Source organism: Notechis scutatus, chromosome 2, assembly GCF_049901735.1.
Source record: "Notechis scutatus isolate UNSWTSFEM ecotype Mainland chromosome 2, rNotScu1.2, whole genome shotgun sequence".
NCBI lineage: Eukaryota > Metazoa > Chordata > Lepidosauria > Squamata > Elapidae > Notechis > Notechis scutatus.
In genome coordinates, this window is record NC_142010.1 from 61,280,204 (window position 1) to 61,306,081 (window position 25,878).

Genomic DNA, 25,878 nt, shown 5'->3' on the forward strand with positions numbered 1-25,878 from the left:
TATATATTCACTAGAAAAATCTAACCAAATTCAAGCAAGAATGGTTGCCTTCTATACAAAATATCACACAGCAAGGCAAGCTAAGACATTCAGAATACGATTTTTGAGGAAAAAGAGAATTGGCCTTTAAAAAAAAATTAAAATAGCCAAACTAAAATAAGTAATAATAGCCCAAATACAATATAAAAATATTCAACTCTCCCAATTAGTGGCTGGAGGAAAAAAGAGAGAATGGAAAAAGAGGATACCAGAATACCTTTGTACTGCTTTAAAAAAAATGTAAGCCTTTTTTTTTAAAAAAATCCTTTTATAATGATCATTTATGCATATATCAGTGAATTTTCTCTAGCTTACAAATAAAAGACTTCATTGTGCAGTATTGGAAAGACAAGCATATGGTTCTAACTATGCAGTTTATGTTATTGGAAATTAATGAATCAGTACCTTATCAATACAGATTAGCTGTGGATAATTGTAATGATTTACAGCTTCCATCCATCGAATGTTTATTGTACAACCATATACCTGAATATATGTTCTGTATGTTTTTCCTTTTTATAAGATTGGGTATTTTTTTATTAATAAAATAATGGGAAAATGAAAAACTTCTTAGATCCATTTGGTTCAAATTGCTCCAGATGCTTCAAATAAAAGTACTCTTCCTTGCTGTCTAAGGGTATGTGATTGCATTCACAGGATCTTCTACAGTGTTCTTCTCTATAAAAACTACAAAGGACAACTACTTCAAGATGAGCAGTGACTGTGCAAATTTCAGGATGGATTATGTGATGATGAGTAAAGCTGTTCCCGAGAGAATCATGATGGGCATCACATGGATTTTATTTAGCAATTGCCAAGGCACATGAGCCATGCTGGGATGACTATTTGGTATCCTCACATTTCTTTCTGTTTCTTTGGAGTTGTCCTCTTTCATAAACATTCTTCAAAAACATTCTTGTTTTTGTCTTGTGTCTACTTGTTTGAATTTGGTATGTCGTTCACCTCACCCTAGTATGTATCTGGCCTCAGGATGGGATTTTTCCAGGGGAAGAATGACAGGGAGCATTCTACCACTAGTAGGATCCCTCCTTTAGTTTCTTTACCCTGAAAATCCTGGGCTATGAGGAGATATTAATGGGTTGAAGGCAACTGCCCAGAGAAATCAGTTGGGCCTGTTTAGGCTTAATTGTTTCAGTTGCTGTTCATATTTGGATCCATTTTCATATTTTATAGCAAAACAAATGTAGCTGAACTACACAGCCCTACTATCCCTCCTTATTGGCTGTGCTGGCTGGACCTATTTTAAGGGAAAAGGTTATCAACTCCTGCTATATAATATTGTTAGAATTATTTATTCTTTAGTAAACACTGAACTGAGCTGCTAGGATTGGGCTTGAATAGCTCACTTTTATACAAGCACAACTGCATACTGCATATTAAAGAATTACTGTACAAACTATATTTGTTGTTTCTAAAATGTACATTTACCCCTTTCAGAAAAAAAAGCTCTTATTATTTCAAACTGAAAAACAGTATTTTTGTTCTTTTATTTGTAATTTGTTCAGGTCCATATACGTGCAATCCTGAACTTACAACTATTCATTTAGTGATGGTTGAAAATTACCACAGCACTGAAAAAAGTGACTTATGCCTGTTTTCCACACCTATGACCATTGCAGCATCCCTGTGGTCATGCAATCCAAAGTCGGTTGCTTGGCAATTGGCATGTATTTATGATGATCACAGTGTCCTAGGATCATGGGATCACCTTTTGCAGCCTTCTGACAAGCAAAAGGGGAATCAGGTTCACTTAATAACCATGTTATTAACTTAACAACTGCAGTGATTCACTTAACAGCTGTGGCAAGAAAGGTTGTAAAATGGACATTTAACAAATGTCTTGCTTAGTCACAGAAATTTTGGACTTAATTGTGGTCATTAGCTGAGGATTACCTGTACTCCTATACTGAAATTCACATAATCACTATGGTTTGAAAATTATAAAAGTCATAACATTGCTTATAGATCTATCAATAAATTACAACTTGCCTTCACAGTTTATTGATTTATTTGATTTTTATTCTGCCTTTATTACTTCATAAGTAATTGAAGGTGGTGAACATACACAAAAATACTTTCTCTTCCTATTTTACCTACAACAATCCTTGTGAGGTGGGTTAAGAGAGAATAACTGGCCCAAAGTCACTTAGTCGGCTTTCATTTCTAAAGCAGGACTAGAACGGATGGCTTACTAATTTCTAGCCTGGTGCCTTAACCAATAGATCAAACTGTATCTTAGTTAAAATCTGTAATTCATGAAGCAAAAGAAAACTATTCTGAAAAGAAGAAAAACCAATACACCCATTGTTTTTTGCCACTAACACTCACTAGAATAATAAAATAAAATACAGTATATATTATAATATATACTACACACTGTAATGTACAATACAATATACAATAATATACAATACTGTAATATTCAAAACTGTTTTATACAATAAAACAGATGAAGCAAAGAAGAATTGAAGAACAGATTTAGTGAAATGAACCATGCTTCCTGATATCTGTAGGAATATTGGTGACTGGACAGTAATTGAGGAAAAATGTGGGTTTATTTTTTTATATAGAAGTATTGTATTTGATGAAAGAACCATATTATGGCCACTATTAACATTTTTTAAAAATAAAATTGATCAAGCAAAATGTGATACATCTCACATCTGCAGTGATTCTGTTTTAGACTTTTAAATTGGTAAGTAAAATTGTTCTGATGCAGCAGGAGGCTCAGAATATTGTAATTGTATTTTCATCTTAAAATATAATACTGTAGAGATTTTCTGTTTCAACATGTTGCACCTAAGACACCCCCCAAAATATTTTAGCCACCATTTGAAACACAAATGGTTCATAAGATTATGTAAAGGAATTTCAGTGCAGCACAGGTGGATCTTGAGCAAAAAAAACAACAACCTCATATTCACACAGCATCCCAGGGAATATTAAAGAAGATATTAAGTTTCTTATACTAATCACACTTTATTTATTTATTTATTTATTTATTTATTTATTTATTTGCTTGCTTGCTTGCTTGCTTGCTTGCTTACAAGATAATAGGTATAAGGATAAACATAGTTATGAATACAAGAAATGAGTACATATAAGAAAAATAAGTATATTTGCTAAGTATACATATATACTTGCTAAGTATACATATTTAAAGACTGAAACAGATCCAACTCTTTCTAGGGTTTTATGTTATAATTGGATGCTTGATTTTATTTTAAAGGAAACATGCAAATTAAATATCTTACTTATACATAAAAACAACTCAATATGCAGGCATTAATTCATAACATGGCATTTTTTCTCTCTCTCAGCCATTGACAAAGCCAATTCACCCCAGGGGATAATCTAGCTGTAACATTTATTACCAGGGATGCCTGCAGGTTATGGGAAAAAGCAATCAAGTAGGTACCCTTAATGGTATAATTGAAGGACAGACCTTTTTTTTTATGTGCTTAGCACTTCAATATGTTTCCTTTGCATTGTTGTGGCTGCTGGCTGTGACTTTTTTACTATATCCTGCAGAGAACCTTGTCTATCACTCCAATGAGCAGCAGGGTTGATTTACCTAATCTAGCTGGCTAAGTTGGTCTCCCGTTTCTCTCTCATGGCTCCATGTGTATCCCACTTGAAGTTGTATACTTAGATAATTGCACTACTCTATTTTCAGTCAACGTACACACTTAATGTATATTTTTCAGGGAAAATCACAGTAAGAAATAGAAATCATGATTGCCTGCAATCACCATGAATTCTCATAGTTGTCAATAAAGGAGTATGTTTATGTAATTTGTTATCACAGACCCCTTTTAAGTACCACCATTACTTCAATTACAGCAACCTTCTGTGCATATAATCCAACCAAAATGAACAGCAGCAATTTAATTCAGTGGTACAAATCTGATTAACTCAATGGTGTCTCTGTATCTGTATCACAAATTGGATTGTAGAGTCCTTGAAGCTTAGTTGTTTGTTTGCTGATATTTTATTACCCAAGTATGGTAGGTAACATCACCAGTGCTGGATGTGCTCCCTGTTTATATGCAGTATAGCTTGCGCTCCCAGTATTGGAATGTGTGTGTTCTCCTTGGTAGTTCCTTGACTAGGGCATTGTTTTCTGTCTGAGTCTCTGGTATTAATCCCTGCTTCTCTGGTCTTGGCTACTGGACAGGATACATTTTGGGGTTTTTTGTTCCCTTTGTATATTTTTATTGCTTCTTTTAAATGGTGTATAAATGTGATTTAGGGATGCAGTGGCTCAGTGGCTAAGATGCTGAGCTTGTCGTCAGAAAGGTCGGCAGCTTGGAGGTTCGAATCCCTAGCACCGCATAACAGAGTGAGCTCCTATTACTTGTCCCAGCTTCTGCCAACGTAGCAGTTCAAAAGCATGTAAAAATGCAAGTAGAAAAATAGGGACCACTTTGGTGGGAAAGTAACAGCGTTTCATGCGCCTTTGGCATTTAGTCATGCAGGCCACATGACCAGGGAGGTGTCTTCGGACAGCGCTGGCTCTTCGGCTTTGTAACAGAGGTGAGCACTGCCCCCTAGAACTGGAAACAACTAGCATGTATGTGCGAGGGAAACCTTTACCTTTACTTAAATGTGATTTATGTCAATCTTTTGGGTGGCAGGTATTATTACACAATTTGAAACAATTTGACAGGCATCAAAAATAAAGATGTAATTTTTAAAGAAAATATAGTGATAAGATGTTTATTATTCTTGTCTGAAATTTCCCAAAATATCTATATTTGAAATGTCACGTTATTACATGGAAATCCTGCAAGGGGTATGCAAAGAAACATGAGGAAATTCCCAACTGATTTTGAAAAAAAAATTTGTTAGCTTTTTTCAGTCTACTTTAGTGAGGACTTCCTTATTCCTTGTTCAGCAATGACACAGAAAGAAAGCCTGGTTCTCAAACTACTTACTGGTTCAGCTGCTATTTTTTCAATATTTGCTTTCTTCTACTTTCATCTTCATAAATGGTATTTCTTGCACAGATTTGATCAGTTTTATTGATTAGCCCATCAACCTCATATAATATAAATACAAAAGTATACTTAATGAACAATATCCTGGGCTCATAGTGGTGGGATTCCATTTTTTTTATCACTGGTTCTGTGGGCGTGGCTTGGTGGGCGTGGCAGGGGAAGGATACTGTAAAATCTCCAGTCAGAGGTGGTATTTGTTGGTTCTCTGAACTACTCAAAATTTCTGCTACCGGTTCTCCAGAACTGGTCAGAACCTGCTGAATACCACCTCTGGCTCATATGCATTTACCTCATAAGCATGAACTCTAGCCAGCAATAATCTTTCAAGCCAATACAGTATACCCCTTTGGAGCCTTATTATGCCAAAATATAAAAAGTTACCATGAGTTTCTCCTTCCATTCTTAAGTTGTTTTTATGTGTTCCTTTGGGTCCTCTAATGAAAGAAACATGTAAGCTTTTGGCTGACATACAGCTTATGTGTCTGGCCCTCGACTTTGCTGACAACTTGCATAGAAACCATCTGTTTTGCTTTCTTCCACAGCTTCATTTTCTTCTTTCCATCCTTTTTTATGTAGACAATTAATAAAGGTTGGTAACTGATAATGTTTAAAAAAATTAAACAAGGTGAACTTGTACTATCTACATTTGGTTAAAAACAACTCTTCCTGGCCCAAAAAAGGTTTGTGTTGTCCCAAAAGACCCATTGCAAAGGAAAAGTTGACTATTTAATTCAAGATCACGATTATGGTTGTATGCAATAATTGATGACCAGACTTTCAAGAGCTTTATAGCCAAAGCCTTTTGCCAGCATGGATAAATCTATTAGTTTTCTTTTTTCATGTTCAGTTTTTTTTAGTCTCAATGTTTCTTTTTTAGAAGGAAACACACATTTTCCTGTGTCAAAAGGAACTAGGCCAAATTCTCAACCATTCCTAATTGTTCAAACATTCTACAAATCATTTCAAAGGAATTTAAAAATGAAAGTAGCTCGCTGCAGTCTTTTAAAGCATCATTTCAACCACTGAATGTCAGAAAGCAGTACAACAGCAGGAATACTACAATATAGATGACAATATAGATGACGATGTAAAGCTATTCAACACCACAGACAATACTGCTACCCTTCAAAAAGACCTCGACTATGTATCAGAATGGTCAAACAAATAGCAACTTCAAATCTCAACAAATAAAAGCTCTGCCCTACATATTGGCAAAAAATATATATCAGAAAATAAAATACAGGTTGAATAGTCAAGACCTTGTCTAAACTCTGTCAAGGATCTTGGAGTACTCATCTCTAATGATCTAAGTGCTAGAGCCCACTGTAACTACATAGCCAAAAAGGCATTAAGAGTTGTTAACCTAATCTTACGTAGCTTTTTACACTAATAACTAGAGCATACAAAACATTTGCTAGACCAATACTTGAATACAGCTCATCAGTCTGGAAACCGCATTATGTATCTGATATTAACACAGTTGAGAAAGTCCAGAAATATTTCACAAGCAGAGTTCTCCACTCCTCTACTCGTTGTAGAATACCTTATGCCATCAGACGTGAAATTCTAGACCTAGAAAACCTAGAACTACGTTGCCTTCGGTTCAATCTAAGTATAGTATATAAAATCATACATTGCAATGATTTACCTGTCAATGAATACTTCAGCTTCAACCATAACAATACAAGAGCAAACAATAGATACAAACTCAAGGTTAATCGCACCAAACTTGATTGCAGGAAATATGACTCCAGCAACAGGGTGGTCAATGTCTGGAATACTCTACCTGACTCTGTGGTTTCTTCCCCAACCCCAAAAACTTTAACCTTAGACTTTCTACTATTGACCTCACCCCTTTCCTAAGAGGTCTGTAGGGGGCGTGCATAAGCATGCCTACCGTCCCTGTCCTATTGTTTCTTTTATTTTTCTTATATATATCCATATATTTATAACTATGTTTTTACTTATACCTATTATCTTGTAAGCAATTGACAAACCAAATAAAATAGATAAAATAAAATAAATAGAGGGCACCTGTGTTCTGATAGAGTGTGTATGTGTAGGCATATATGGGAAGAGAGACAACGTTCAAAGAAGGCGATGGCAAACTATTTTACCTATCATTGCTATAACAACTATATCTACAAAATCACAAAGAGTTGAATTTGACTCAAAGGAAACTTTATGTAAGTAGTGTCTCATATTTACTGCATACTCTCACAGTATTCTTCTCCTACAACTTGTCCTTTGGTGTCTGTTAACTAAAAAAAAAAATCCTTCCATACAAATTCAGCTTACCACTTGTTTGCTGGATGTGTGTCAAGGAATCCTCTTACAGCTTATAATTTAAGTGCTAAAACTGGGCCACGTACAAGTGTTTCTAGGGCTGGAATCATATCCTGGTTTTATATAACTTCAGGAAATTTAAGCATGCTACAAATAGAAGGCGGCTCTTATTTAGACTTCATCTGTTTTTGTTGTTTTTAACACACAACAGGCAAGCAGTTAAAGGACTGCTTTTTGGATTGTACCAAATGTCTGGCAGTCATAAATAAATGGTGATTGTTGCAAATCAAATAGAAGAAATAAGATATAATCCTGACTATACTTGAAAGAAAAAGTAGGTTTTTCTCCTGTGTGTATCTGGCTAAGATTAAAGTCCGAAAAAACTTTGATATTGATATTGTAATCATAAATAGGAAGCTGGTGCAAATGCTTATGGCATTTTCAAAGCCTCAAGGCAGAAGGTTTCCACTGAAAAATCCAATAAATGGATTTAACAATAGCTTTCTTAAGCTACATTGATTTAAAGCAGTCTCTAAGACCAAAGGCATTAAAGCTATAGATAAGAAAATTAATTTTAAATTTCAAGATTATTGAGTTTTGTAAGAATGCATATTGGAGTACCATATAGAGGCTGAGAGACAGTCTGGACCAAGAACACCTGATAGTTTGCAGATTATATATGGGTTCCCTTTGGTTCTTGGCCTTTTGACTAAGAATCCATTGTAATATTTGCAATGATGCTAGTCTGAACTGAACCTGGCTCTTATGCCAATCCATTGAAATCTAGCCTGGAATTTCTGAACTTGGCTTAAGAAACATCTGGGAGCAGTATGGGGGACAAGCAGCTTAGGAATTGCCCTTTGAACATAGGAAGAATGACTAGGGTCTGCCTTGGCCACAGAGATTACTTTTTGTCCTTACTTGGTGACTAAGACAAAACCAACTACCTGCTGTGTCTCAAATTTGATGTTTGATTATTTTTCAAGCTATTTCATTCGATCCCCAGGATCAGCTCTAGAAATTAAATTCTACATTGAAGAACATATCAGTTAAAAATGCATTTCCACCTTCCACTGTCCAATGGCCTTCTCAGACATAGGACCTCCTGACCTGAAGGAAATACCTAAGTCATCTGTGCAGAATTTGTGCAAACATGCCAAGAAAGAATTGACTAAATGAAGAAAGCTCTAGTTTGTTAAGCATGGTTTGTTGGAGGGATCACAGCTGAGTAGATTTGCACAATATTTTGAACACTACACTATCATTTATAAACTACTATTGCTATCTCACTAAATATGCTATATCAAAACAAGACATGAATCCAACCAAGGAAAGGAAAAAAATAATGTTTTTTGTTGCTGACCAAATCCTTCTGTCAATTGATTGAAAGGTGATGTTTTTAAGACAGTATTACACAAACTCAAATGGTGGGTAAACCTTATATGAGGTTGTGCAGTGCTGTGTTAAAGGTGGCATGTACATTTAGAGAACGTAATAAACAGTGATGGCATTACCCACCTGGCTATGACATTTTTCAGGATATTTGGTGTAATGGTTAAGGTGCTGATCTAGAAATCTCCTGATCAGAAGACATGAATTCTAGTCCCACCTTAGATATGAAAGCTGATTGGTTGACTTTGGATCAGTCACTCTTTCTTGCCCCAACCCATCTCACAGGGTTATCATTGTGGGGGAAATAGGAGGAAGAAGTATTATGTATGTTCAACACCTTGAATTTAGAAAATAATAAATGTGGGGTAAAAATCTAATAAATAAACATGCACATTTCAACAAGCACACATGGATAATAAATTCAAAATAAAATTTGATATTATATCTCATATCAGCTACTGACATTGTAGGAAGTCCCCTCCCCAGATTAAAATATTCTTTATTCTTAATGTTAAGAAAGGCAAGATAGAATATTTCCCCAAAGGAGAAATGGAGAAACATGCTCTTAAAGGCAGAAAGCAGCCCCAGTATTTCTGATATAGGAAACAGCCTCCAGCAGTTGCCCAAAGTCTTTAGAGATGGATATTTTGTGCCCATTAAGTAATCCAGGCCAGCCTATTCATAAACAAAATGCCTTCAACCCAGCTCCCCCAGAAGGGATTAAAAGTAGAAAAAACAAAGACTGCTAAAATCTGCATTCCCTGCCTAAATTCTAAGGACAGGACAGGACCTCTAGGACATAATAAGATTAATTGACCCCCATTAGAATAGCAAAAGGCACAAGTCTCACTACATTGCACAATCCACTGGAGCATCTCAATCTATAAAGATCTATCCATTCACCCAGCCAAGGGGTCAGTCACCCCAGAAACATTTGTCACAGTCACTGAAGTTTCTGGAAACCAAATAAACCTTTCCTTGCAGCCAGTTAGCCTCCATTTTATTTCCAGAGCCTTTCTCCTGGATTGCAACTGGACTGGATTTTTCTTCCTACAACATAATATACAATATTGACTGCAGGTAAATTTTATGTGAAATTAAAGTGTTCTAATATTCATTTAAATAACTTTTCAATAAATCATTAATAATTTTATACTCAAATAGGTTTCTTACAGGTTAAAGTAAGGACAAATAGAAAGCCAATCTGGCAACACAGCTTATAGATATGACTGATGATTGACATTACCTAGGCATCATGATGAACACTAAGTGCATTACTAAGGGAAAAAAGAAGCAGATGACATAGTTATCTTAGACAAAATCCTGAAAGTCAAGATAACATTTTTAAACATCATAAATATGTCATCAGTTAGTTTAGCAACAGATGACTCTTAAGTATGAAGTCCTCGTTCCATGGGTACTTCCTGTTTGCAAATAAATCAAGTTCATGAACAGGTCTCCAATGTTTCTAGCTGATGTTCTCCTCCACTCACTCTGCCCAATCTGTTTTGCAGAACAACATGATCAAACGAATCTGTTATGGAACTAAATACTTGGAATGTTGTGTACTAATCTTTTATCTTTCTCTGCAGTTAAGTTCCAAGGAACATAAACAGCTTCTAAGATTAGCTGAGCTATGCTTTCATGACCCAACCAATCATCTGCAGCAGTAAATTCTATTACTTTCCCCTGAATATTGTGGGAAGAATTTTAATAATCAGTAGTATCACAGAAGATTCTTTCTCCCACTTTTCAAATAACTGATCAACATTCAAAACTATGCTGCAATTAAATGGGTACATTTTAACAAAGATCTGCTAAGATTCCTTAATCAACTGAAAAATAGTTAAACCAATTACTTGGGCAAGAGTAATTAACCAGGCAAAGAACCCATTCATTTACACATGTCCAAGCTCAGGAATAGGCTGCCAAGACACCATCTACACAACAAAGGCAAACCAACAGATACAAGGAAGGACAATTAAAAGTCACACACTAAAACCAAAAATATACACACACCCATGCCCTTCAAGTGTGATACACTTTACAACTAGCACTTACACACATCTATGGCCTTCAAGTGTGACACACACTACAACTAACACTTATACACATACACACACTTCAAGCCCACACCAAGGACCAGTCCACCCTATCAAACAACCTCTCTGTACCTCATTTTTGTTGTAGGGAATAAATAGATCTCTCTTTCTCATAGCATGTCTGGATTTCATTCTGATTTGTTCTTGTACACAAGCCCAGCTCAAATTCGGACCCCAAATTATTCTCACAAGAAGATGTAGAAGTATGTTAACCATTTTCTTGGTGAGAATGTGTGACTAAGAGAACAGATCTGACAAGCAAAGCATAGCCTTCCCTCCTGCATTGTACGAAAATCAATATGGGCTGGTCTGTTCATGTTCTAACTGCTTGGAAAAAAGACATCAATGTAAAATTGTTTTTAATGCAAAAACAAAGCAAAACAAACAAACAAAAAACCTTCTGGCCTTTGAATCTCTTTTCCTAAGGTTGGAACCTAGCCTCCTACATTCTGAGTTCTCAGTTTTTATACACTGTATCATACAGACTTTGTTTGCATGGTGCAGATACCCTGCATTGGTTTTATTCAATCCAGTGTTCTGGATTTGCATGACATAAATCTGAAGTTAACCACACTGTCCAGCTTTCCAAAATACTGACCCACAATGTGAGGGACTGATCCAGTGGGATTCAATTTTTTTTACTACTGGTTCTGTGGGCGTGGCTTGGTGGGCTTGGTGTGGCTTGGTGGGCGTGGCAGGGGAAGGATACTGTAAAATCGCCATTCCCACCCCACTCCTGGGAGAAGGTTACTGCAAAATCCCATTCCCTCCCCACCCCACTAATCTGCTTTCCAGCTTCGTTCTCCTGTGCAGGGCAACAAGAGAAGACCCAGCCGATCAGCTGGGAATCGGGAGGTAGAGAATAGATGGGGGGGGGCAGTTAGAGGTGGTATTTGTCGGTTCTCCAAACTACTCAAAATTTCCACTACCAGTTCTCCAGAACTGGTCAGAATCTACGGAATACCACCTCTGGACTGATCTATGGAGTAGCATGTTGTGCTGAGAGAATCATTACCAATTTTGTGGTGTTTTTTAGATACCTGGAAATGGAATAACAATTCAAAGCCAAATACACATTTGATGGCAGATCTATGAGTAGATCTGGTTTGTTTCTGACAACAATTCGGGTGGGTGGAGAAGACTTGCAAAAAAGCAGTAAACTTGCACTCCTTTTCCAAACAATCTCCCCCCCACTTTTTTTTTCAACTTCACCAGTGGAATGATGAAAAATTAGCCTTTTTTAAACATATTCATTGATGGAACAATAAAGCAGCAAATCTTCTCTTTCCTCTTCCATAATGTAAGACAATGCAATGCCCTTAAATGTTACTGGTAGTCTTCGAATTATAATTATTTGTTCAAAGCTATGACAGTGCTGAAAAAGTGACTTACAACTGGTCCTCACACTTATGACTGTAGCAACATCCCTGAATTAATGTGATCATGAGCATTTGCCAATTGTGTGCATTTACAATAGTTGTAGCATCTTTCTGTCATGTGATCGCCATTTGTAACCCTTCAAGCAAAGTCAATGGGGAAAGTCACAAGTCATATGATATCTTACTTTACAACCATTCTCTCTCTCTCTCTCTCTCTCTCTCCCTCTCCCGCTCTCTCTCTCTCTCTACACACACACACACACACACACACACACACACACACACACAGTGCAGTCATATGATGTCTCACTTAACAACTGTATCCCCTAATAATGAATTTTCCAGTTCCTATTGTGGTCATAAACTGATGATGATTACTTGTAAGTGTAGTTATGTCCTTAATTCATAGGTAGCAATATTTTCAGTTTATTTTAAATACATAATCATAAAACAAATAATTTTGCATTGGTGATGTCTCACCTTGAGTATTAAAGTGAGTTCTGGACAGTTTATTTTAAGGATTCAAATAAACTGGATCTGGTTTAGAGAAGGTTACTCGACACTAGATCAAAAGACTAGAAAATAACTCCTATCAAGGGAGAGATAGAAGGAAGTGAATGTGTTTAGCCTTGAAGGGATGACTGAGCAGATATTATACCACTTTCCAAAGATGTTGAAAAGATATTCATGTCTTAATAGCAGTGAGGATTATCTATTATCTTCGCACAATATTGGAAAAATGAAGAAACACGCAAGATGAAGAGATAATTAAGGAGATATTAGATTGTGCAGAAATGGATAACTTTGCATTGAAAATTAAACAGAAAAGAAGAACAGAAAGAAGACACAGAATATTATCAAAGATGGAACTTATTTTACCAGTGGTTGGAAAAAAAGGAGTGGAAAGTTAGAATGGAATTTTATTGTTAAGCAAATTAAATATCCAGAGAACACAATCTTTATTAAGCACTAAGAAATGTAATTAATAAAAAATAATAAAATTCGGTTTAACCCCCTTTTACCAGGACGGTGCAGCGGCGGTCCGTAATGGCGCCACAAAGAAGTTGACAGCCGGGCAAGTATGCGCAGGAGGAAGAAGAGAAAGTTATTGAAAGTGAAAGTTCTTCTTGGTTGACCCAGGGCTTTGAGATTTATCTAATTTAATTCCTGGAAAAGATGGTTTTTGATGATTTTTCCACAAGGGAAAAAAAAGCGGCTATTTTGAGGTGCTGAAGGGAAAGTTTACTCTCCCTCCCGACGGAATTAAGCCGGAAGGGAGAGGATAAAGAAAATATATAAATTTGGATTTTGTTGGAGGAGATGCCTTGAAGACTTGAGGACAGAAATATAATCTTAATAAGGCTTTAAAATATAGATTTGGACTCTTTTTTTTTTTTTATTTGTTTGATACCACCCTGGAAGAGGAAGGGGAATTTTGGCTTGCTTGGATTTATTGAGGATTGTGGATTTTGGGATTGTTTTGCCTTTCTCTCGGAATATTTGGTTGGTGTAAGAAGGAAGAGGAATAAAGAAAAGAAAAGATTTATTTATAATGGCTTTCCTTTTGAAGACCTGAGGGATGAATATGAGCAAACAAAAAGCAGCCTGCAAAGATGGCATGGAAAAAGCTTTTCTATTTCTAGAAATGGCGCTGGTCAATTACCAACAGACAATGGAACAGATGGAAACGGAAGAAGAACAACAAGGAAGAGGCGAAGACGCCATCTTCATTGAATCCCAAAACTTATCTAAGGAAGAAGGAAGGAAGAGAGCAAGGAAAATGAAGGACTTAAGATTTAAAAAAACATTTGAGAAAGAGAAAAATATGATGCAAAATAAATATAATGATAACAAACAAGAGAAAAAGGGAACACAACAGAGAAGGGATCCCAGCAAGGCAGAGGTTAGAAGAAGAAGGGGGTAGGAAGATTTGGTGGGGAAGAAAGAAAGGGAAAGGCGGAGAAAAGCCTCAAAGCTTTAAAATTGGATGGGAGAAGAGGGATTTTTTTTAGAGACAAAGGATGAAATATAAATTTCTGTAAGAAAGATTCTGCTAAGGTACAGAAGATGGTATTGTAACATTTATATTTGAAATAGTAAATTAGAATGGTTTAAGATTTAATAAGAAATTAAAATGTTGAAGTTTAAAATTGAAATGTTGAAGTTTTTAATAATGATTGATTTAATAATGATTGATTTTTGAAATGTAATAAAATATCGAAGGAAAGGAGGATACAATGTATTTAAACATTTTTGGTGGATAGAATGTACCAAGCAGAACCAAATTGGGTATTTGTTATGTTGAATTTTAATTTTACTAACTTAGGGGAGGATAGAAAGGCATCATACTCTGATTAGTGATTTCAGGAGAAATTCTTTTTATTATAAGAAGAGATAGAGGGATAATGAATGGGCAAAAGATACAAATTTAATGATTTAATTAAGATGGATTAAATAAGATAGAATTGTGAAGAGTGATATGTGCTATTATATTTAGCCCATGCAAAGAGAGGTAACTGGGGCCAAGGTACTTTACTAAAAGATTTTTTTATGTTTGTTGGTGTTTGTTTGTGTTTTATGAGAATATTGGGGAAATTATTGTAGAAAGACAGGGAAAGATTTAATATGTAATGATTTGTTTGTTGTTGAAACTTTTAATAAAACTTGTTTAAAAAAATAATAATAATAATAAAATTCATTAAAAAAAAGAAAATATATTAATTCAGAAGAAACAACACTTTTGAAATCCTCTCAGAGTACAGGTTAATGGATTTAAGTACAAGAAGACTGATTTTGGTTCAATGTTAGAAGAAATCTCCTAAAAATAAGAGGAGACCATTTTGACTGTGAAATCAATTGTCCATAGAAGTGGTCGGCTCCTCTTCCCTTGGTGTGTTTCATTTGACTGCAATGTTTTAATTGGGATTTCAATACAAGGCAAGGATTGGATTTGAGGCCTCAAGAGCTCCATCCAATTTTGTGATTCTGTATTCCAACATGTTTTATAAACACAGATATAATTCCTATAAAGGGAAAAACAATAAATATTATGCACTTTAGAGATTAACATTTTTGAGGCATATATGGGAATTGGGTTCCACTTTATTTATTTATTTTTATTTTATTTATTTGATTTGCCAATTGTTTACAAGATAATAAGTATAAGTGTATACATAGTTGTGAATACATGAAATGGGTACATATAAGAAAAATAAAAGAAGAATAAGAGAAACAATAGGACAGGGACGGTAGGCACGTTGGTGCGCTTATGCACGCCCCCTACAGACCTCTTAGAAAAGGGGTGAGGTCAATAGTAGACAGTCTAAGGTTAAAGTTTTTGGGGTTTGGGGAAGAAACTACAGAGTCGGGTAGAGTATTCCAGACATTGACCACTCTATTGCTGAAGTCGTATTTCCTGCAATCAAGTTTGGTGCGGTTAACTTTGAGTTTGTATCTATTGTGTGCTCTTGTGTTGTTATGGTTGAAGCTGAAGTATTCATTGACAGGTAGGACATTGCAATGTATGATTTTATATACCATGCTTAAATCAGACCGAAGACGGAGTAATTCAAGGTTTTCTAGTTCTAGAATTTCAAGTCTGGTGGCATAAGGTATTCTACAACGAGTAGAGGAGTGGAGAACTCTTCTTGTGAAATATTTCTGGACTTTCTCAATTGTGCTAATATCAGATACGTAATGTGGGTTCCAGACTGATGAACTGTATTCGAGTATTGGTCTAGCAAATGTTTTGTATGCTCTAGTTAGTAGTGTGATATTACCAGAGAAAAAGCTACGTAGGATTAGGTTAACAACTCTTAATGCCTTTTTGGCTATGTAGTTGCAGTGGGCTCTAGCACTTAGATCATTAGAGGTGAATATTCCAAGGTCCTTTACAGAGCTTGGGTCATCAACAAGATCTTGACTATTCAGCTTGTATTTTATTTTCTGATTTTTTTTTGCCAATATGTAAGACAGACCATTTATTTGTTGAGATTTGAAGTTGCCATTTGTTTGACCATTCTGATACATAGTCGAGATCTTTTTGTAGGGTAGCAGTATTGTCTGTGGTATTGAACAGCTTTACATCATCAGCGAAGAGAACGCAATTGCTCTTAATATGATCACAGAGGTCATTTATGTAGAGTATGAAGAGAGTTGGTCCTAGAACACTGCCTTGGGGACACCACTGTTGACAGGTACAGAATTTGATAGGACGCTCCCAATTTTGACCATTTGTTGTCTGTTTGCCAGGAATGCTTCTATCCAGTTATTCAGTTGTCCAGAGATACCATAGGATTTTATTTTTAGGAGTAGTTTGTCGTGTACCACTGAATCAAAGGCTTTACAGAAGTCTATGTAGATTGCGTCTATTGCTTTGCCCTGGTCGAGTTGTGTCGTCCATATGTTTTTGCAGTGTAAGAGTTGCAGATTACAGGATAGTTTTTTTCTGAAACCAAATTGTTTATTGGAGAGTAGGTTGTTTGTCTCTAAGTGGAGGATGATGGATTGGTTAATAATTGATTCCATGACTTTACAGGTGACGCAGCATAAGGAGATTGGTCTGTAATTTTCAACTAGGCTTGGGTCTCCCTTTTGAAGATGGGGATGACTGTGGCTTGTGACCATAGGTTAGGCAAGGAGCTGGTCCTGGAAAAGATTTTTCAAAGATTATGCTTAGAGGTTTGGCTATGGCAGTGGATAGCTTTTTTAAGAAGTAGGCACATATTCCATCCGGTCCAATAGATAGAGATGGTTTTAGATTGCGTAGTGCTTTTTCAACATTGTCTTCTGTAAAATCGATATGTATTAGATCATTGTTGTTATTTGTGGTACGGCTAGGAAATACTGGGCATGATCCATTGCTGTTTACAAATACTGAGCCGAAGAATGTGTTAAAGATGTTGGCTTTAATGGTGTCGTCAAGCAGTCTTTACCATCAGGTCCTATCAAGGGTGGGATAGACCTTGAGTCTTTTAGTTTGTTGTTTACAAAATTGTAAAAAGCACAGGTGGAATTGGTGCTTAGAAGGTTTTCCTCTTGTTTAATGTGATAATTGGTGCATTCAGTCTTTATCTGGTGGCATAAATTTTTGTATCGGCTTTTGAAATTGGCAACGTGACCAGATTTGTTTTTCCGCCAGAGTGATCTCTTTTTGGATTGAAGTTTCCTTATTGTTATGGGTAATCTGCTTTTTTGTTTTGTTTTGGGAGTTGTTGTTGGTACATATAGTTTGATGACTCTTTTGACTTCAAGTAAAAATATGTTGTAATGGTCTTCAACAGTATTGCATCCAGTGAATAGAGATTGCCAATCAAGGGATGAGAGATCATTGTCTATAAGATCATAGTTGCCTTTTTGAAGTTACAATTGGGGATTACATCATTGTGGTGATTTTTGTGTGGGCGTATGTTGAGACAAAAGTCAATCATATTGTGGTCACTACTGGAAAAGGGTTCTTTAGTTTGTATTCCGTAAATTAAATTCAAACTATTGCAGAAGATGAGATCGAGGCAGTTGTTTAGTCTAGTGTTGTTGGTTACTAGTTGTTCCAGTCCCAGATTTGTAATAGCATTGTAGAAGGTTGTGTGTATGATTTCAGTTGTACAATCATTTAGGGTCCAGTCAATATGAGGTAGATTGAAATCGCCAAGAAAGATAAAAGGGTATTCACAACTGCTTAAACTAATAAATAAACTAGCTGCTCTGGTGCCACAACTTTGAACTGAAGCAGCAGTGGGATTCAACTGGTGTTACTACTGGTTCGGTGACAATATTTATTTTATTTATTTTGATTTGTCAATCGCTTACAAGATAATAGGTATAAGTATATACATAGTTATGAATACATGAAATGGGTACATATAAGAAAAATAAAAGAAACAATAGGACAGGAACGGTAGGCACATTGATGCACTTATGCATGCCCCCTACAGACCTCTTAGGAAAGGGGTGAGGTCAATAGTAGAAAGTCTAAGGTTAAAGTTTTTGGGGTTTGGGGAAGAAACCACAGAGTCAGGTAGAGTATTCCAGACATTGACCACTCTGTTGCTGAAGTTGTATTTCCTGCAATCAAGTTTGGTGCGATTAACCTTGAGTTTGTATCTATTGTGTGCTCTTGTGTTGTTATGGTTGAAGCTGAAGTATTCATTGACAGGTACCGTATTTGCCGGGCGTATAAGACGACTGGGCGTATAAGACGACCCCCAACATTTCCACTCAAAATATGGAGTTTGTTATATACTCGCCGTATAAGACTACCCCCTCTTCCACACACCTTCCACTTTTGCACTTTTTTTTTTTTTTTGACGCACTTTTCTGCTTTGGACAATTTTGAAATGAGCTAATCCAATTTTGAACCAAGAATATGCAAATAGCTATGGAGTTTAGAAATGAGTTTTAAAATATTTTTCATTGCTTACCATTAAGCGTAAAATATGTTGTAAATAAAATGAGAACACAGGAAACGTTCTCTTCTCAATACAGCTGATCTCTCTCTCTCTCTCTCTCTCTCTCTCTCTCTCTCACACACACACACACAAAAACCCGGACACTGAAAAGGCTGCCAAGGAACAGTATATTCAATGCCTTCTCTTAATCAAGAAACAAGGAATTCCTTAGAATCTTTTTTTTTTTCCCCAAGTGGCCCTCTTTAAAAAAAAAAAAAATGGAGGTAACACTTTCATTCAAAAAGTCTTCCAGTATCTGGAGTCGCTCAGACATATTGAAGTGAGGCAGGAGAGTAAGTGAAATTTGAAATGATCCAGCTACCATTTTCCCCCCTCAAGGCCATTATCTCCACGTCAAAACGAACGAGGGGAGGCAAAGAAGGCAAACACGCTAAAAAGGATCTCTTTATTTTCCTACACAAGGTCACACCTACTTTTCCGCATTCAAAGGACAACCTCTCCTCACCACCACCACACACACACACACACCCCTAATACCCGCAAACAATGTTCTGGGCATTAATCACCATTGCTACATTAACCTGGTAAATTTATACCCTGCCTCCCCAGTGTTGCTTTGACGGCAGGATTTCACACACAGCGGGCGCTCGCCGCTCTCTTCTCCGCTCTCCCACCGTTCGCACATGTTGGAAGCACCGTAAAACCTGATAACCCACCCGGGGCTCCCCATCCTTAACCTACAGCCACCCGCATGCAAAACCTGCGTGTAAAAGAAAAAGAAAAGTACGCCGCACGTGAGGATCTTCGAATCCTCTCCTCCCCACACCGCTAAGGAAGGAAGAGGGGGAAAGGTTGCAGTGCGTGGCGAGTGACACCCGCCACACACACACACACACACACACACCGCTCCCCAGCCTCCCTCCCGGCTGCAACTCAAGCTCGAAGTGGGAGTCGAGTCCTCCCGGCGTATAAGACGACCCCCACTTGGAGGCATGTTTTTCAGGGCAAAAAAGTCGTCTTATACGCCGGCAAATACGGTAAGTCATTGGAAGGTATGATTTTATATACCATACTTAGATCAGACTGAAGATGGCATAATTCAAGGTTTTCTAGGTCTAGAACTTCACGTCTGATGGCATAAGGTATTCTACAACGAATAGAGAAGTGGAGAACTCTTCTTGTGAAATATTTCTGGACTTTCTCAACTGTACTAATATCAGATACGTAATGTGGGTTCCAGACTGATGAGCTGTATTCGAGTATTGATCTAGCAAATGTTTTGTATGCTCTAGTTAGTAGTGTGATATTACCAGAGAAAAAGCTACGTAGGATTAGGTTAACAACTCTTAATGCCTTTTTGGCTATGTAGTTACAGTGGGCTCTAGCACTTAGATCATTAGAGATGAGTATTCCAAGGTCCTTTACAGAGCTTGGATCATCAACAAGGTCTTGACTATTCAGTTTGTATTTTATTTTTTGATTTTTTTTGCCAATATGTAAGATAGAGCATTTATTTGTTGAGATTTGAAGTTGCCATTTGTTTGACCATTCTGATACATAGTCAAGATCTCTTTGAAGGGTTGCAGTATTGTCTGTGGTATTAAGCTGAACAATTCTTTAAACAGAGCAGGTGTTATACTGTAAGTAAAGTTGCATTTTTATAATGTTCTTTAGGCATTTGCGGATTGGAAGCATGGCTGAAATTTAGACATTTTAGATGATTGGAAAAATATGTAGTTAAGTCTATTGTTGGCTTAACACAGCTACTTTACTGTTGTATTATTTTGTTTGCAAAAAAACTTCTTACCATAACTGGATAATTTATCACATTCTGGGATTTGATCTGAGTTGAAAAACTATATGTAGACAGTACAAAAACCAAAAAGTACAAAAAAAGGATCCTGTACACGCTTGAAGATACGTTTTATTTGGAGTATGGCAGTATGGCCAAGTCTTCAAGATGTTAATTGGGTAGAACTTGAGAAAGGGTGAGAAAAGGTAAGAGAGAAAGAAAGATGGAGAGAGAGAAATAAAAAAAGAAAAACAGACAGACAGAAAAATAAAACATAGAATTTACCTCTCAAGAATTCCAGCATCAGTTATTGATTTCCTTGTTTTTAAAGTCTGCAGGTCAACTGTGCCATCCTTGTGGTTTCCCAAATGAATTCTCAGGATGGCTGCTAGCAAGGTTCTTAGAATTCTTGAGTAGATGAAGATAGATATATAATTTTGGTGTCACTGGATGCTCTACTTTCTTTCTTGTTACATTTTCTTTTCTGTAATATGCTTTTTATAAGCTGGTTAAGAGTTTGCTGTTGAAAAACTGATGTCAACTTTAAAATAAATCAGGAAAATTTTTATTTATTTGATTTTTATCTCACTTTTATTGTTTATAAATAAGGAAGCAAATGTATCTAATACTCCTTCCTCTTCCTATTTTCCCCACAACAATCCTGTGAGGGTTTGAGCTGAAATAGAATGACTGGCCCAAAGTCACCCATTCATTTTTTTGTGCCTAAAGTGGGACTTATGGTATATACAAATAGTAAAGTGTTGTATATTTATACAGTTATTACTAAAATACTCATTTATCATCAATACTGAACAATAATCTGAGCGTAAACTGTATGGAATTCAGCTGGCCTTACCTCTGATTAGAATTATATAGGATTCTGTGCTAATGTTGCATTTTATTTCTAATACCTGGGAACATATTGCAGGAATGAAAGGGTAACTAATTTCTGAATTGTAAAAATCCAGATTAAATCATAGATGGTGCCAAATTACATGTTTTCTGTATAACTTTGCTGCCACTTGCTGGCATCCTTAATATTGCTGCCCAGATGTGGTAGTCTAACACTCCACAATGTGGTAATTATACAGGAATAATATTTAGCTTTTTAAAAATAAAAATGATACCTAGTTGAGTCCAATACTTATTTATTTAGAATTAAATCTTATTAAATTCAATGGACTTTACTTCCATGTCAGCATATATGAGATTGTAGCCCATGGTTTGTGGCTTAGCATTATAAGTGAATTAGAACCAGAATGCTATGATTAAAGCAACCTATCATTTAGTCCAAGAGATAAATTTAGCCATTGTCTTATTCATACAAGAACCATCTCTTTATCTCTTGAGACATATACTATAATCCTGCTCAAACCTCCAAATAGGCTCTTTGTACATGGGAAAAGGTTTGAAAATGAGAATATGGATTTGTCCTTCATATGTTCATTGTAAGATTGCACATATAAACATGCATGGAAACAGAATGAGGTTAGTATCAGGACCATTATTTTAACCTTCATTTTTTGAGTATATAAGCTTTCCATTAAGACTTATCTGGCAGCTTTAATTTTTCCAGTTCTAGTAGACTTAATTCTTCACAATTTTTAAAAAAGTAATATATTGAACATACTGTTCTGGCACAGTGTAAGAATTGTTAGAAATAATGTTGATCAACACTCCTGGATGAAACAGCTGGTGGCTGTTGCATAACAAAAGGAAGAGTATTCTATTTTTAATCTGCTCAGTAACAGAAATTCTGCAAACAGCACTTGCTTCTGGTGCTGAAGCAGGTGATAGATAAAAATGGCACAGCCAGCACTAAGTAGATAGTAATATATTAGGGAATAGTTATTTATTCAGCATCCATATTCCTATATGGTGCTGCCTCTGGCATCCCATCCCATCCCATCCTATCCCCTACTTACCATTTCTTGGCCTGAGCAAGAAAGACTGGAATCATTTCTTTTCTGTTGCCATACAATGGATGCTGATGGTTTTATATAACAAACATTTTCTCTATGCATTAAGCAGGCTGAAGAAGGATTATTTTATGTATAGGATGGTGTTTTTCAACTTGATGTCCTCCAGGAATATTGATCATGCTGATGGAAGATGATGCAAAATATAGCAAAATTTAATTGTAGGGAAAGAGACATAGGACAACAGATATTTCTTCAGATACCAGTAGTAATATCTTATATTGTGTCTCCTGCTATACTATAACTTTCAAGCCAGTTATGAGCAATTCATCTGAAGCCAAAATAACTACTTTAAAGATATAGTGTAGTTTAAAGCATTGAGATATAATCGGTAAATTATGTTAGGTAAAAATTGGTCATAAAATCTATAGATCATTAATTCTGTGAACTTGAGAGCAGTTCTGAGAACAATTAACCCTGTTGCTTGTAATAATATCAATACTACCAGCTCTTCTTTTATCCAAAATAACCCCTTCTATTTTGGTGAACTAAGACTGCCATTTAATATCTAGGAAATTATTTAGAATGTAGACTGCCTCAGAGGAAGATGTGGCTTAATTGAACGGTTGTTAGCAAGGCTTCAGAGAGACACTTCAGAAGGGTTGAACGTATTTGAAAACAATTTCAAACAAAACAGTTGACAGATGGGTCGAGGGAGATCCCCAGTCCTAGAAGATTGGCCTGAACACTCAGCAAAGTTGAGCATTCCTCTGTTTATTCACTTGCCAGAAAGAACAGCTTAAACATAAACATAACCATGTGGACTTTTTCAGTCTTCCCATTAAATAGCTATGGAATTAATTCTCATAATGAAAGAGAAACAGATGAAGTTTATTTGGCAACTGTAGCCATGAGGCAAATTTAAGCATGACTGAAAACAATACATACACATACTGTACGTAAACTGAGTTACTTAGTTTACAGGCCACATGTTTTTCAACTTCTATTCCATTTTCCTGTTCTGTATGTCAAATTTAAGGAACATGTTATTTTGTTTTCTTCTCAATTTGATCCCACGAAAACTAACTTCTTGAAGCACTTACATAAAGAATGAGTGATATTGTTTAGAACTATGTAGTTTAATAGCAGGAAAACTCATTTGGAGTCACTCTGAACCCGAACTTGTTCTAGGTAACTGCTAGTTCCTTTTTTAGCTGGGTCAGTTTGAGCTTGAATCACCAAGATGACATAAATTGTCCTTGTAAATGTTGAGGTACTGTTCTTCTCAAGGAGAAATTAAAATGTGAACATGGATTTGCATAACATAATACAGTGATGAGCAAGAGATGTAGCACAAGAGAGCTAATAACTTAGATCCTCCCTTTTGCCTGGGCTAGTTAAACTGTTGCTAGTGGGGGCAAGCAACTCATAACATTAGAAAGACTGAGACTTGTAGTAAGTGGTGTAATGGGAAAAGCAGGTGAGACTAATTCACTCATGTGTAGGTCTTGTATTTTCACTGCCAGTTGTAATGCAGGACAGAGCTATTTTCTCTAGGGCAAACCCTATAATACTTCTATCAACATCTTTGTGAATGATTTTGCTGACAAGGGAGTGGACGTTTTTTGCCTTCAGACATGTTGGCATTATTTCCAGAAGTATCTTGTTTGGATGCTATGGGAAGTATGGTGCCATATAAATTCTCTTTTTATGAAGGCTGGATTTACTGATGTGTACATCAGGATAGTTTGTAAGGGTCAGAGCCAGTAGTGGGATTCAAATTTTTTTTACTACCGGTTCTGTGGGTGCGGCTTGGTGGGTGTGACTTGGTGGGTGTGGCTTGGTGAGCATGGTAGGAGAAGGCTACTGAAAAATCCCATTCCCTTCCCACCTCACTAACCTGCTTTCCAGCTCCATTCTCCTGTGCAGGGCAACAAAAGAAGACCTAGCCAATCAGCTGGGACTCAGGAGGCAGATAATAGATGGGATGGGCCCAGTCAGAGGTGGTATTTGCCAGTTATCCGAACTACTCAAAATTTCCGCTACCAGTTCTCCCGAACTGGTCAGAACCTGCTGAATACTACCTCTGGTCATAGCACATTTCAGTCTTCCCAGCAAAGGTATAACTGCCACCTGAAACCTGAAATATTGTCATGATTAATGCCTTTCTTTTCTTGGGTTGCATAACATCACTCTTTAGTGTGCTGCCAATCTAGAGCATCACACAATATGGAGGGGGAAAAAGCCAAGCATGATCTGCATGGGATTCATACTGTAGATTATAGTTTCTGATATTGAATTTTTCATAAGGGCATCTGAACATGATCTACATCTCCATTAATAAGTAAATTTCCCAGGCATTCAGATTAAATCCATCTTCAATATGTACTATAAATCGAGGATACTATAATCTCATTATATATCTCAAAATATTGTCATATTGCCCATAAAATTCATATTGGGTTTATTGCTTCTTAATATTTTTTTAATGTGGCTGCAAATCTATATTGCAGCCTAAACTGCTTGTGCCCCCCACAATGTTCCCAGCTATTTCAGAAATTCCAATCCAGATTGCAATGTGATCTAGCACAGACCCTTTTTTCTCTTTTTCTGCCCCCCCCCCCCATGGTATAATTATACGTGCAAAGCTAAGATAAAGAAATTAATAGGGACAGGTTGTTCTGTTGTTCCTACCTTCTTCTGTAAATCCATGGCAGATTTGTGGCATGAAAGAGTAGGATGCAATTTGCATATGTTTAAAAATGGCAAGGAGAGGACGCTTTACAGTACTTGTAGGCAGAGTGTAGGTGACTGGGGGGGGAACAGAGAAAGAGGAACAGGCATCACCCAGCTTGGGGGAGCCAGTAGCAGATGTAATGGTTGAATGAGCTTGGAGCATTGAGTTAATTCATTGGTGCAGCAGGCTGTTGTAGCATCAGTGAAAGAATATTAAAAAAATCAAAATAAAACCAGCAATGGCTGACTAGCAGAGAACATGGCAACATAGTAGGCCAGGATGATTCACAGCTGCTGGATGGGGAAATGCCTGCCCAGTTCTATAGCTAATTAGAACTGGGCTGTTTCTTGAAAGAAATGAAGTACTGGAGATGATCCTTGTTCTGTATTAGCATACTTGTAATACTGCCTTCTGATTGGTCCCCTGATACTGCTATTGATTGGTCTGTTTGCCCTACTCTGATTGGCCCGTTTGGCTACCTTGTGATTGGTCTGCCTGGATGGTGGGAGATCCAAGGAGCCGTCATTGGCCGCGAGCCGCGAGCAGCCGCTATAAAAGAGGCTGCCGCGGCTCCGCGGTTTGAGCAGATTCTAAGAACTAAATAAAGAGCTGAAAGTCACACTGGTCTTGAGTCTCTCTTTCCCGCGACTTAACACTGGCGACCAGGGTGGGATTCTGAGACAACGGAGACCAGTCGAGCATGTGGCAATGAGTACCGAGCGACCGATGAAATGGCCGGCAACAACTCGCCACCTGCACCATTCGACCCAACGGCAGAGGACTGGGAATCGTACATTGACCGAT